Source organism: Opisthocomus hoazin, chromosome 8 (assembly GCF_030867145.1).
Source record: "Opisthocomus hoazin isolate bOpiHoa1 chromosome 8, bOpiHoa1.hap1, whole genome shotgun sequence".
NCBI lineage: Eukaryota > Metazoa > Chordata > Aves > Opisthocomiformes > Opisthocomidae > Opisthocomus > Opisthocomus hoazin.
This window is the reverse complement of record NC_134421.1, coordinates 41684013-41696380: the sequence shown is the minus strand read 5'-3', so window position 1 is coordinate 41696380 and position 12368 is coordinate 41684013. Positions and strand designations below refer to the sequence as shown.

The 12368-nt window shown below is 38.1% G+C and overlaps 1 protein-coding gene across 19 annotated transcripts in view; it reads left to right on the top strand.

Annotated features, from left to right (window-relative positions):
- The window catches only part of NRCAM (neuronal cell adhesion molecule), a 171915-nt gene that overhangs the window by 52854 nt on the left and 106693 nt on the right, over positions 1–12368 (top strand). For 17 of the 19 annotated variants that reach the window (XM_075429485.1, XM_075429487.1, XM_075429493.1 and 14 more), the window contains one exon: positions 4397–4487. The exons of the other annotated variants lie outside the window; for them this stretch is intronic. The gene's annotated coding sequence lies outside the window, so the exon portion shown is untranslated. The remainder of the gene's footprint in view (positions 1–4396; positions 4488–12368) is intronic. 19 annotated transcript variants of the gene reach the window in all.

Here is a 12368-nt window from a genome sequence, read left to right as displayed (position 1 = left end):
TTGATTTACTGGAATGAACGTACATGAGGAAACAGAGTTTATATCTCTGAGGAGGAGAATAAACCTATTCTATGTAATTTACTGAAATATTTGACTTTGGTTAGTAGTCTAGGAATTGAAATCAATAATTTGTATCCATGGAGGAAGGGCATGACTTTACAACATGTTAAAGATCAAATGAAATTTATATTCTGTTTTGATTATTATAATATGTGTAAAACTAAGGCATTGTTCTTACAGATGTTAGTGTAATCTAGGCTGGACTACTTGTCTTAGGAAGTGTCTTCATGAGGATGTGTGTATGAGAGATGAACAGCTGAACAGTTATTTTTGGTGTATTTTCAGGGTATTTTTTTGCATTATTACTTTTTGAGAATCATCTGGGATTGAGCACTACCAGAAGTAAGACAGATATAACAGAAAGATGGATCACTGCCCTCATCAGCCAACAGGGTAATTTCTCCTTTTCTGAGGGCTCCTCATCACTCCTTTCTGAAAGAAGAAATGATGTGAGGGTGAATAATGGAGCCCTGCAGTACTGGATTGCACAAAACTGCGTTTAAATATACTAAATAAATTCTATATGTCACAAAGCAAGTATTTTTCCAGGTCCTCTGAAAATTTTTTGTATTAAATATCTTTCTTAAGTATAGTAAAGTAAAAGGAAACTGAATTATATATGTATGTGTATATAGATACATTATTAATTTTAGGAGAAAGCTGCATATTGTCTCATTCTATTGCTTTTTAGGGTTACATTAAGAACATTAAAGTGTCTCGACCTTTTAATGAATATTCTGAATACATTTTATATAAAATCATTTGGCCAATCCAATTATAAAATAAAACCAGATTTTTTGTATTTTGAATTTTTTACATAGTTATGTATTAGAATTTATGTGTTTTTCATTCAAAATTTTACTTCTCTGAAGTCTATCAACACTATTAATAAAAAAATTTGTAAAGCAACAATACTATGTAAATTTTAGTTTTCACAAATTTTTAAATTAATAAGGACACAGTAAGCATAATATCAGGTGCAGAAAAGTAAAAAGTATGCTTTACTTTTCCACAACATGCTAGCAGCCAAACTCATACACAGAAAATGGAAAATTACGTGACCTCAAATACATCTAATACATTTAAAATCATGTTTCATCTAATCTATAGATTTCTTTAAACCATCTTTTTTGCTGCCCCCCTTGATTTTTTTTTTCTTCCTTCTTTATTTATTTATTTATTTTTAATTCATGCTATCCCACTCACTTGTGATTTTCCTGTAAGGGTACAAATACTCCTCTCACCTTGGAAACCAGACATCTGGTTATTAATTTACATCTTTGGACATGAGGGTTTCCTGGCTAGAGTGAAATATATAGGAGTTTACCTGTTGACTTCTATAAAACCATGCCACCAAGCCCTTCAAAGGATCCTCTTCATGCACTTAGCATTGTGAATAAAAATTCACATTTAACATCATTTGAAAAAACCCTGAGATTGCTTCTTTACGTCTTTATTCCCTCTGAGTTGATTTTTGGATGTTCAGGTGCTCTTCTGTGCACAATTTACAGAACTCTGCATGGATATGATTTCCTTGGAATTTTGAGGTTTTGTTAAGCTCCCTCCTGAGAGACTGTCAGAAAAAATACGTAATGTGACAGTAAAAGAATCTGATCATGGACTTTAAATAGGTTAAAGCCACAGATGTCAAGAAGAACTATAGCAAATATTTGGTTTTGGAACAGCATGTGTGTAGTCCAGGCATCCGAAGAGATTTGTATTCTGACCATTTATTACCCAGCAACTGAAAACAGTTTGACTGTACTACAGTTTCTTTTCTCCCAATAAAACACTGAAAATTGTAATTCATTGTAGTATGTCCCAAACCATGTATATTATTACATAACCGTGTTTACTTCAAAAGAGTAAGGGGAACCAAGTGAGAGTTTTTTTCCCCTGCTTTTAATGAGTATTAGAAGTCTGGGAAAGTTTGCCTGCAGTGTCAACAGAGCTATGGTTTTCTGCTGTATGTGACATCTTACACAAGTCCTCTCTGGGTGTAAGATCAAGCCTAACTTTTAGACATAGCCCCTGAGGTTACAGCTGTTCTTTACTGGTAGTAACAGCAACACAGGGACAAATTCCTGTCATCAAGGTAGGCAAGGGCTGCCTTGCCTCTACATTTTAATGTTCTACAAAATTAGTTTTTTATAAAATAGAGTGATCATACTCACCTAACTTAATGTGAATTTCATCTGAGTACTGTGATGTTTCTGCAGCCCTAATAGGCTGCTAGTTAGTGTTTTTAGTTCACAGTATCCAAAATAGCCAGAACTGTATTGCAGCCCATCAAAGTGATGATTTTGCAGCGTAATACTGCGAGTCTGTGGCGTGTGCTCTGGCGTGTTGTGTGGAGGCAGGTGGAGTGTGCAGCTGAGGATGCAGTGCCTTGCATGGGAGAACTGCAGGACTGTCTAGAGTGGAGAACCAAAACTTGTGCAGTCTTACCCGTACTGCCCCTTGGAAGGGTCCCTTGGGCTGCCACATTGCCTAAAGCATACTCTGGTTTTGTCTTGGAGACAACGAGTTGGTGGACCGAAGCAGCCCGGAGGCGGTGTGAACGGCAGGGTAGATGTAACCATTACCCTTCTGTGATAGAATATGTGCGATCATTGTCATACTCGAGTGTTTTGATCAATCTAGAGCTGCATGCATGTAGCAGTTCTGAACTTAAGTTCTGTGTTGACTCTGGCTCATCAAGGTCCTGTTGGTTTGCAGGCAGCTGTTCCAGCTGAATGTAGAGGTGGAGGGTAGGAAGGAGTTTGAGTAACTGCATAAAGATGAAGGCAGTGAAGTGAATTATGTAAGTGAATTTCACCCCAGTGAAATAAATTATATATGCCAAACTCCCAAAGTTGCAAAGATAATGTATTCTTTCCAGTGCTTTGTTATGTAAGAGCAACAAGTTGATTTGAAAGAGTATGATAAAGAGCAAGTTATGAGAAGTGCTGTTTGTTACTGGAAGAAACAGCTACCAGACGGTTCTGGTCAACAGTTAGGGTTTTGGCAGCTGGCAGACGAATTGAACAATAAAAAGGCTTTTAAAAGTATACTGAAAGAGCTTGTACGATTGTGTTATCAATTTGATGGGAAGTTAAACTGATCTTACTGTACCACTGCTCTAAGTTGATATTTTGCAGTCTCTCCTGTTTTACCTTATGAAATAGTGGTAATCTGCAATTACGAGTAAACGATGAACTTTAATTACTTTTTTACAGGTTAAAAGTATACTTTTATGTACAGTGTATAAAAGAACAGGTGCTGCAGTGAAGCTAATCTTGCCTGTTAGCTTCACTTCATCATCAGTTCACTGAAACAAGGACTACATATAGTGGCAAGCATATTTGAGTTTGCAGATGAGCAACATCTGTTGTAAAATTAAAAGACTGTAAGGGGAATCCTCAGTTAGAGATTTTTTGAAGCTCACTTTCAAAGTTCATGATCCTACTTGAACCTTGCTCCCTTGAAAGTTCAACTCCACATATGCATTACCATGAAAAAATAAGCAACTTCCTTCTCAGCAAAACCTCAAATCTATTTAAAATGGGGGGTTCAAGTAACAAAGAGTAAGAGAGGAACTGGGTGCATAGTTCTTGTGAATAAATGGAAAAGGTAGCAGCTGAATTAAAAGCAAAGCCTCTATTGCTGTTTTCTGTTTATTTGTATTGTGCTGTCAATTTGGGGGGGTTGTCTGTCCCATCCCTCAACTAGAATTGAGGATATTGTCCTAGAAAGTGGGAGATCAAACAATTTACAAATAGACTATAAGCCCAGCTCTCTCTCTTTCTTGGCAAGTGCTGTGACCAAAAGCTTTTCCTGCAGTAGAGGCTTGCTGTCAGCTGCTGTGACCTCTTCCAGCAGATGTCTTTTCAGAAGTTTGGGCATCTGTATCCCAAAGAGCACTGAAGTGTTTGTTCCTGAGGAGGTGTACTCAGTGGGTGTTAAGTTAGGTTACTGAACATTAGAAAGGTGTGGTTGGGCTTTTCTGTTGGCTTGTTCAAGCTTTGCGAAGCACTGACTGTTTTTCACTGATGATACAGCAAACCTGGATAACTACGTGAGTGGTCCGGTCTGATCTGATGTGACCAGCTGTATTATTTTGGAGAGGTAAAGGCAAAACATGATTTTGCAACCTAGGGAGCTTCTTTTGTTCCTAATACTTCTTATTTTTTCTTCAGCCTGACGTATATAGATTAGTTCCACTTAAAATACCATTCCACTTAACTGGATTTAGCATTGCAGCTATATCAAGACATAGCTGACGTATTTATTTTAGTTTAGCAGTGAATGTAATTATTGGCCCCTATAAATATTTAAGGTTGTATTATTTTTTCAGGCAAGGCAGTAACTTAAAGACCTGGCATACAGGGGATGAGAAAGAAGGAGAAGTAAAGTGATAGACCATCTTGCTCTGAAACTGTGCAAAGGTAAGATAATTTTTTTACCTCTAAAATTTAATTTCCCATACTAACTGGGGGAAAAAAAAGCTGCTGGAATTAAGTTTCTATCTGTTAAATTTGTATCTTCCTATTGACTTTCAATTAAGTACTATCAGGGTAGTCATGTAATGTTTTCTGCGTTTACCTGCATTTCCATGTTTGTTTGGGTTAACAGCTTGTGATATAATTTTTAAAACGTCAGCTCAGCTTTTAAGTGAAGGGCTCATATCAAATATGTTAACTAGAAAAGCAGCTAAAAGTATTTTGTAGCTTCACATAATTGAAGGTAGGCTTAATCATGTCTCATGTTCCTTACTGGAGAGAACAGGGGGACAAGTCAACTAGTAAAAAAATGAGTGTAGAAAAATGGATTTAGAAGGAACTAAAGATATTTTTGTCCCAAAAAAACTAGAAGATTTTACTTCTAATGTAGATCACATATTTGGTGATGGGGACATTCTGAATTCTTCACTCTCTTGGTTTAGATCCTAAGGTTAAAATGCTCATTTTGGAAGTTTTGAAGTAAGCTTTGATTTTTCTTTTTTCAGTCCTCCTCCAACCCCTCCCTGCTCTTGTATTTGACTGCATAAATCTTTGAGCATAGGAGCAGAGATAATAATAGCTGCTGAATAGTCATCTGTGTTTTAATATCTGATTTTTTTTTAATGCAAAATCTGATTTGGGGGTCTTGAATACAGTATTGTATACTGTCTACTAGAACAGACCTTTTCTATCTTTTTTAGTGCGTAGGCGTGGATAGCTGCACAGTGTTTTATCCCTCATTTATGAATTCAAGCAGACAGAGCATCTGACAGCATCAACAATATGTTTAAAACAGAGATGGGAAGAGATGGGTGCTGAAACGTTTTGGCTTCTGAACTATATGCTGGTGATATTACTAGAAGTAACATTCAGTTCATCCTCTTCCCCCAAAGATTTTTTTTTTTTTTTGTAATCTTTCAGGGATCTCTTCTGAAATGGTCCTTGTGTTAGTCACTCAAGAGTTAAATGTAGCTTTGGATAAAGGGGACTGTTACTGTAAGGTTCCTAAACTAGGCTGCTTTAAAAAAAAGATAACCATTGAAGACTGAAAGACTTTTTGGATGGTGACCAAGTTAAGGAAGCTCTGAGGTTCATTGGCTTTGCTGCTGGCTGCTCTCACTCACCAGGATCCTGGCACCCTGTCACTGTGCCCTCATTGCCTTCATAGCTACAGTTCTCCTGTCAGGGAATGCCACCATACAATAGGTCCCCTGGGGCTACTTGGATGAGTGACAACCAACCAGCTCCAAAGTGACAAGTGTTTGAATGTCTAATTGGGTCAGTGCACAGGTGCCTGCTCCTCATGAGTGAGATGTTCAAGCTTTTCTCTGTGATGTTCTCTCAGTTCCTCTCATTTTTCATACAGTTGTAAAACAGAAGTGTAGATAAGTTGATATGAGAGAACAGGCATTACGAAAGGAGAAGGATCATTTTCCATTAGCCTGTTTTGGTTAAACTAGCTTTACTGCTCGAATACTGACTGGAGGGAAGGCAAAGAAATCCATTAAAGTGATGGATGTTTGCTCACACAAATGGACATTGTATTAGACAATAAAGTGATTTATTTGACTGGTGAAAACAAATACATTGTCTTAATCTCTATGTTAGGTAGTTCCCGTACTGGTTAGACATAGAGGCTTGGGCATCAGGAAATGTGTAGGAGAGGAAAAGAACTTGTTTTCTTGTATCAGCACCGTGAGCCTTTTCCTAAGTCTAATAAACAACTTGCCTTCATAGAATGCAGTCAGATATAGGCAACTGCGGTGCAGGGAAACTGTTTTATCTTGTTGAAGGCTTGGTCTGTGCAGAGAAAACGGCTGACATTAAGCCTGTAGTCTATATTACTCAGACGTAGTTGCTTTTCTTTTGTCTCTTCCTCAAAGAACAATAGAATACCTGGGGTTGGAAAGGGCATCTGATCATTTTAGGCCAACATCCCTCCTGCTCAAAGCAGGGTCAGCTAGGGCTGAGTTTGGACAACTCATTCAAGTGCTTGACCACCCTTACGGTAGAAAAGTGCTTTTTTTTTGTTCAGATAGAATTTCATCTGTTTTAATTTGTGCCCATTGCCTCTTGCCCTGTCCCGGGACACCATTGAGAAGTGTTGTTTACCCCTACCCCCATCAGGTATTTATACACGTTGATAAGATCTCCCTGAGCCTTCTCTTCTCCCTGCTCTTACAGTCTCACCGCGTGTGTCAGATGCTCCAATCCCTTAATCGTCTTTGCGGTCTTTCACTGGATTCACGCTAGGATACTTATGTTTTGCTTGTACTGGGGAGCCCATGAGCACTCCAGACGTGTCTCAGCAGTACTGAGTAGAGGGGAAGGATCATGTCCCTTGACCTGCGGGCAACGTTTTTCCTAATGCAGCCCAAGATGCTATTGGCCTTCCTTGCTGCAAGGGCATATCGCTGGCTCATGGTCTACTTGGAGTCCACCAGGACCCCCAGGTGCTTTTCTGCAGAGATGCTTTCTAGCTGGTCATCCCCCATCCTATACTGGTGCCTGGAGTTATTCCTCCCCGGGTGCAGGACTTTGTGTTTCCTTTTGATGAACTTCATGAAATTCCTGTTGGCTTATTACTCAGCTTTTTGACATCCTTCTGAATGCCAGTGCAACCAGCTGGTGTATCAGCCTCTCCTCCCAGTTTATGTCATCATCAAACTTGCTGAGGGTGCACTCTGTCCCATCATCCAGGTCATTAATGAAGTCGTTAAACGGTACTGGCCCCAGTACTGATGCCTGGGGTACACCAGCAGTGACTTTCCTCCATCTGGACTTTATGCTGATCACAACCCTTAGAGCCTGGCAGTTCAGCCAGATTTCAGCCCATCTCACTGTCCATTTGTCTAGTCTGTACTTCATCAGTTTGTCTATGGGGATTTTATGGGAGGTTGTGTCAAAAGCCTTGCAAAAGTCAAGATAAACAATGTCTGCTGCTCTCCTGTCATTCACCGAGCCAGCCATTAGCTGGTCTGTTCTGCTCAGAATGTCTCAGTCCTAGCTGGTGCTGCTGGCAGGGTTGGTCCATGAAATCAGTGTCTCCCCAGTTCAAGCTCTGTTTAAAACAATATTGTCAGTTTTGCTTTGGCGGACTTGCATGTGTGTTTCTAAAATAATGGTTTTTTAATGGTGTATATTTAAAAGTGTGAAGAGTAGTCGTTTAAACATTGTCAAGTTTGAAAGTATTCTAAGTGGTGTGAAGTCAGCAACACAGCTATTGTCAACATTGTTTATATAGTAACTATTTAGGTTTCTACCTTGCTGTCTTTACTAATAAAAAGACCTTCTGACAGAGGTGAAAAATAAAGACCAAAAAAAGGTTTGACGCAGTGTCTTACAGCTGTTTGCTATAAGATAAACAGACTGAAGAAAGGAGACTTTTAATTGGTAGGTATTAGAGGAATTATTTATAATAATAAGAGTAACAGAAGCAGAATTTTTCAAATTTACATTCTTCCTTGTAAAACTGTGATTGTGAAAAATGTCCTAATTCTAACAAGACTGGCATGTCATCTAGTTAAATTTAGGAAACTTGACAGGAGAAATAATCTGTAAAAGAGAAGCATATTTCAGTAATGTATAGTTTCTTAACATTAGCAAACAGAGGATGAAAAGGGTTTCGTATTCAGGAATGTAAATGTAAGTATTTTTAAGGGACAGAAATTCCATCTAGAAATCAGAGACATTTTTAATGGACTGGAAAATAGAAGGCTGTAGAAAGGGAATACTGCTAGTTTCTTCTGTGGAAAAGCATGAATTCATTTATGTTAAAAATATCTCCCAAAGCGTTTATTTAGTGATAATAAACTGATGTGTTTCATACCTTCATTTATAGCTAAACAGTTTTAAACACAAATAGTTGTTACTTATTTAAGGATCACAGCCACTCTAGTTCTGCTAAAGCCTGCCCAAATGTAGTATGTGTACCGTTTCTAAGACAATTGTAGTGTTCGTATAAAATATTAGATTTTGCCCAGCTTTTCTCCTCACTTTACAATCTCTGATTTCCTCATATGTAAATTGGTTAAATTAAATGTACCTCTTTTTTCAGATGTTCCTTTTTTAGCTCTCTTGCAATGTGTTTTTTCAATATACTAAAAAGGACAGTATGTAAGGAAATATATGTTTCTCCGTTTTCAGTTAGTGACGCATAGGGTCTTTTCACAAGAAGTTGTGGTGATGACTTAGGAGTATCACATTTATGCTACATGCAGTATTGCAAATTTGAGTCGGTTTCTGGAGTAGTCATGAATACAACCAATGATGCCACAAATGAATATTTTATAATTTTTTTTTAACATAATGTTAAAAGAGGAGGGGAGGTAAAGAAAAAAAGGAAAAGAAACATTAAACCAGTCTTTGTTCTGGTTCACACACACCCCCACCCCGTATCTTTGAAAGCTTTCTGAGCTTTCAACTTTCTGCAAGAGAAGCAATGGTGGAAGATCTTGGGAACACATTTGAGTGCCGTATTTTTGTTCCTTGCTGCTTATGCATTCACTAATATCCCAACTGACTGTGAAACATAGAAGACAGCAACCACAAATATTAAGACATGGATTTATTCTACCTCATTTTAGGTGCTTGGATACCTCAGTTAAATTAACAGCATAGTTGTTTAACCAGTGCGAATTTATCTAATTAAAGAAGAACACAATTTTTGATAGGCAATTTTAATTCTTGTTTAATTTATCTTTAATTCATCTGCCTACCTGTGTGTCCACTCAAATGTGTGCAAGCACAAAAAAGAGTTGGGGCACAAGTGCTAACAAGGAGCAGGGAAGGCAGTTAGTAAGTAGAAAAGAGGGGGAACAGGAGGTTGGTGAGCTGCTGCAGAAACCTTTGTTTGTGGAACTTCAACCTGTGAATTTCACTGCTTCTTTCAGCTGTTCTCTTTTTTCCAATTCTTTTAATCAAGTCTCCTTTGAAAATGCTGTTGAATGTGTTCTCACTATTGTTGTCCATTTTTATATGTATGTTGGTAGTATAAAGTGGACAGCTTTAGAAAAAATATTTTGTTACTATTGTTTCTTGATATTGAAACTTAAAATAAGCTAAAAGAAGGGTTGAGGTTGGAAGGTAGCTCTGGAGATCGTCTTGTCCAACCCCCCTGCTCAGGCAGGGCCACCTGGAGCTACTTGACCAGGACCATGCCCAGACAGCTTTTGAGTATCTCCAATGATGAAGACTCCACAGCCTCCCTGGGCAACCTGTGCCAGTGCTCAGTCACCCTCACAGTAAAAAAAGTGCTGCCTGATGTTCTGAGGGAACCTCCTGTGTCTCGGTTTGTGCATGCCCGAGTGATCTTAGTATGCCCAAGTGTTCTCAAAGCTGTGCTTTTCAGAGATGCATGACTGCACCTTTTCTGTCTTTCAAAGCTGTCTTTTAGGAGCACTTGTAGTTCAAGAGTTTTATTTAAGAGTGTTTATACTGTTGAGTGTACAAACTGGGAAAGAAAACCACATACCAGATGTTCTTCTAGAATCCCTGGGCCAGGCCTAGTAGTAAGAAAGCCTTCCTGAACTTGGGAACACTTCACCACTCAAAATTTATATGCTGGAAACTTGAGAATTATTCTTCTGCTAGATCAGTAAGAGGAGTGATTTAAACCATTTCAAATGTTGGTGAAGTCAGTTACATACTTTTAAATGGGTACAATCAAATGTCTTCTGTTACGAGTATGTCACTAGACAAAAATAGAAACAAAAGCCAGGATAAGGCACTCTCTTTAACACAAATGCTATTTTCTTTTTTTAGTTGAAGGTTTCCCAGTGGTTGACAATACTCCCTATAGCTGACACTGCTTTAATTACAGAACAACTACTAGATTCTATCTAGTTTTCACTTAGTTAAGACATGAACACCAGCTTGTGCATATCTTTATTTTATAAAGAAACATGGAGGGGGGGATAAGGGAGAAGTAATGAAACAGTAAAGGTTACCATAGACTCTTTTTACAAACCTGACAGAATAAAGCAAATGCTTTGTTGAAAGCCAGTGTCCTTTTGCAGAAGAGTATAGATATCCCTTAATTATCTGAATATTTTTCTAGTGTATTGCAACAGGAGTGTATTTTGTCTAAATGCATATGAGTATTTAAGTGACTGATACAGTGTAACGCTTCATTTTAATTTTGTACTACTTATTTCAAGGAAATCATATTCTAAAAGCTTGAAGACACCAGAGTAATTTGTGTGTTATTGATTGAGCTACACGTTCATCTCTGAAACAAAATGTTCATGTTATCGGTTTTACAAATTGGTCGTACATGGAGAGGTATCCGAAATATATGGATTTATTTCTAAGAAGCTGGGGATGCAATGGGCTAACAAATGTGGATCTGTGCTTAAGACAGGAAGAATGAAGGCAGGTAGTGGGTTGTAACTAACTTCCCTCTTCTCTTTTTCTACATGGAAATATCTATGTCAGTTAGTTTCCCTATATCAGAAGCATATAGTAACACCAGGGAAAGGCACGGAATAGATAGAAGGTCATTTACTGCTGAAAATAATAGTAATTGCTCCGTTGAAGGAGCTTTAACCATGACTTTGCTGGCTTTAACCATGACTTTGCTGCAGTCTTCAAATCCTGAACAATATTTTGTTGTAGTATCTCTAGGAAAAAATACCAGTCCATTCACTAGGGTCTGAATTGCTTATGTCTTCTGAGCCTCAGTAGGACAGTTGCCCATGTGGCTCTTTTCTTCAGCAGTGAGGAGTCTGGCCTGTTGGTGGTTAAGAGGCTCAGCCGAGACAGAGGAGAAGCAGCGTTAGGACCTCTTGCTCCTTTTTGTGATCAAAGGGAGCGCTGTTGCTGTACTCTAACTTCTCCACTGGCTGTATCATATGTGCCCCTGCAAGCAGGTCAGATCAAACTTCAGCGTAACATTTTCACTTCACTAGGGTTCTCACAACTTAGTCTACTTTCTGAAATATGATTTGCAAAACAAAATGAGAAATTTAGTCCCAGCAGCGCAGATACTGTCTGTGGATGGAAGGTTGGACAGATAACTGACGTTCAGCTTTTTGCTGTAGGCAGGTGTAGGAACTGTTCAGGCATTGTTCTGTATTTGTATCCTGTAACCAGTAATCCTGACCCTTTCCTTGGTCGCTCCTTCTGTTAGAAAGCTGATTTTTTCCTTCCTGATTTCCTGGTTTTAATTTCATTTTTTACTAACAAGTATTCCTTCCTCTCTTCCCTTGTACAGTCTCTCAAATGTCTGTGTTATTTGCAGTAGATAGTTGTTTTTCCTCTCCTTTGAAGCCTGACGCAAGACATTCTTGGGGCTTTCTATTTCTTGCTACTCCATGCAAGAATCTGACTGAGGATACGTAGGAAAGGAAACTAGTCAGAGGTGCTTATCAGTTAAAGATTAAGATTAAGATTAAAAATAAGTCTAGCAGCAGACCACAGATTTGTTTCTAATATATGGGTGCTAGTTTGTGGTTTTTTTTTTTTTTTGTTTTGTTTTTTTTTTTAATTAAATACTTTTAGGAATCTCATTTTGTATCTCAAGAAATTATATCTATAATCTTTCAAGAAATGAGATACAAAATGATATATGTAATCTTTCATTTCTGACCCATGCAGTATTATGTAGGAGTTCTAGTGTAGTATGTAGACCTGCAGGCTTCAGATTAACAAGAAGTGGTAATGTGTTCAGCGTATATGGTTCTGCTTTCCATTCAAGACAAGTCTAACACAGAACTTTTTCTTAATGTACTTTATGCCTGCAAAGGAGGGATAGATGCCAAAGGTTTTTCTTGCAAGATTTTGCAAGAATTTGGGGTTTATTAAATCTCTTTGCTGTGAACAGCACAC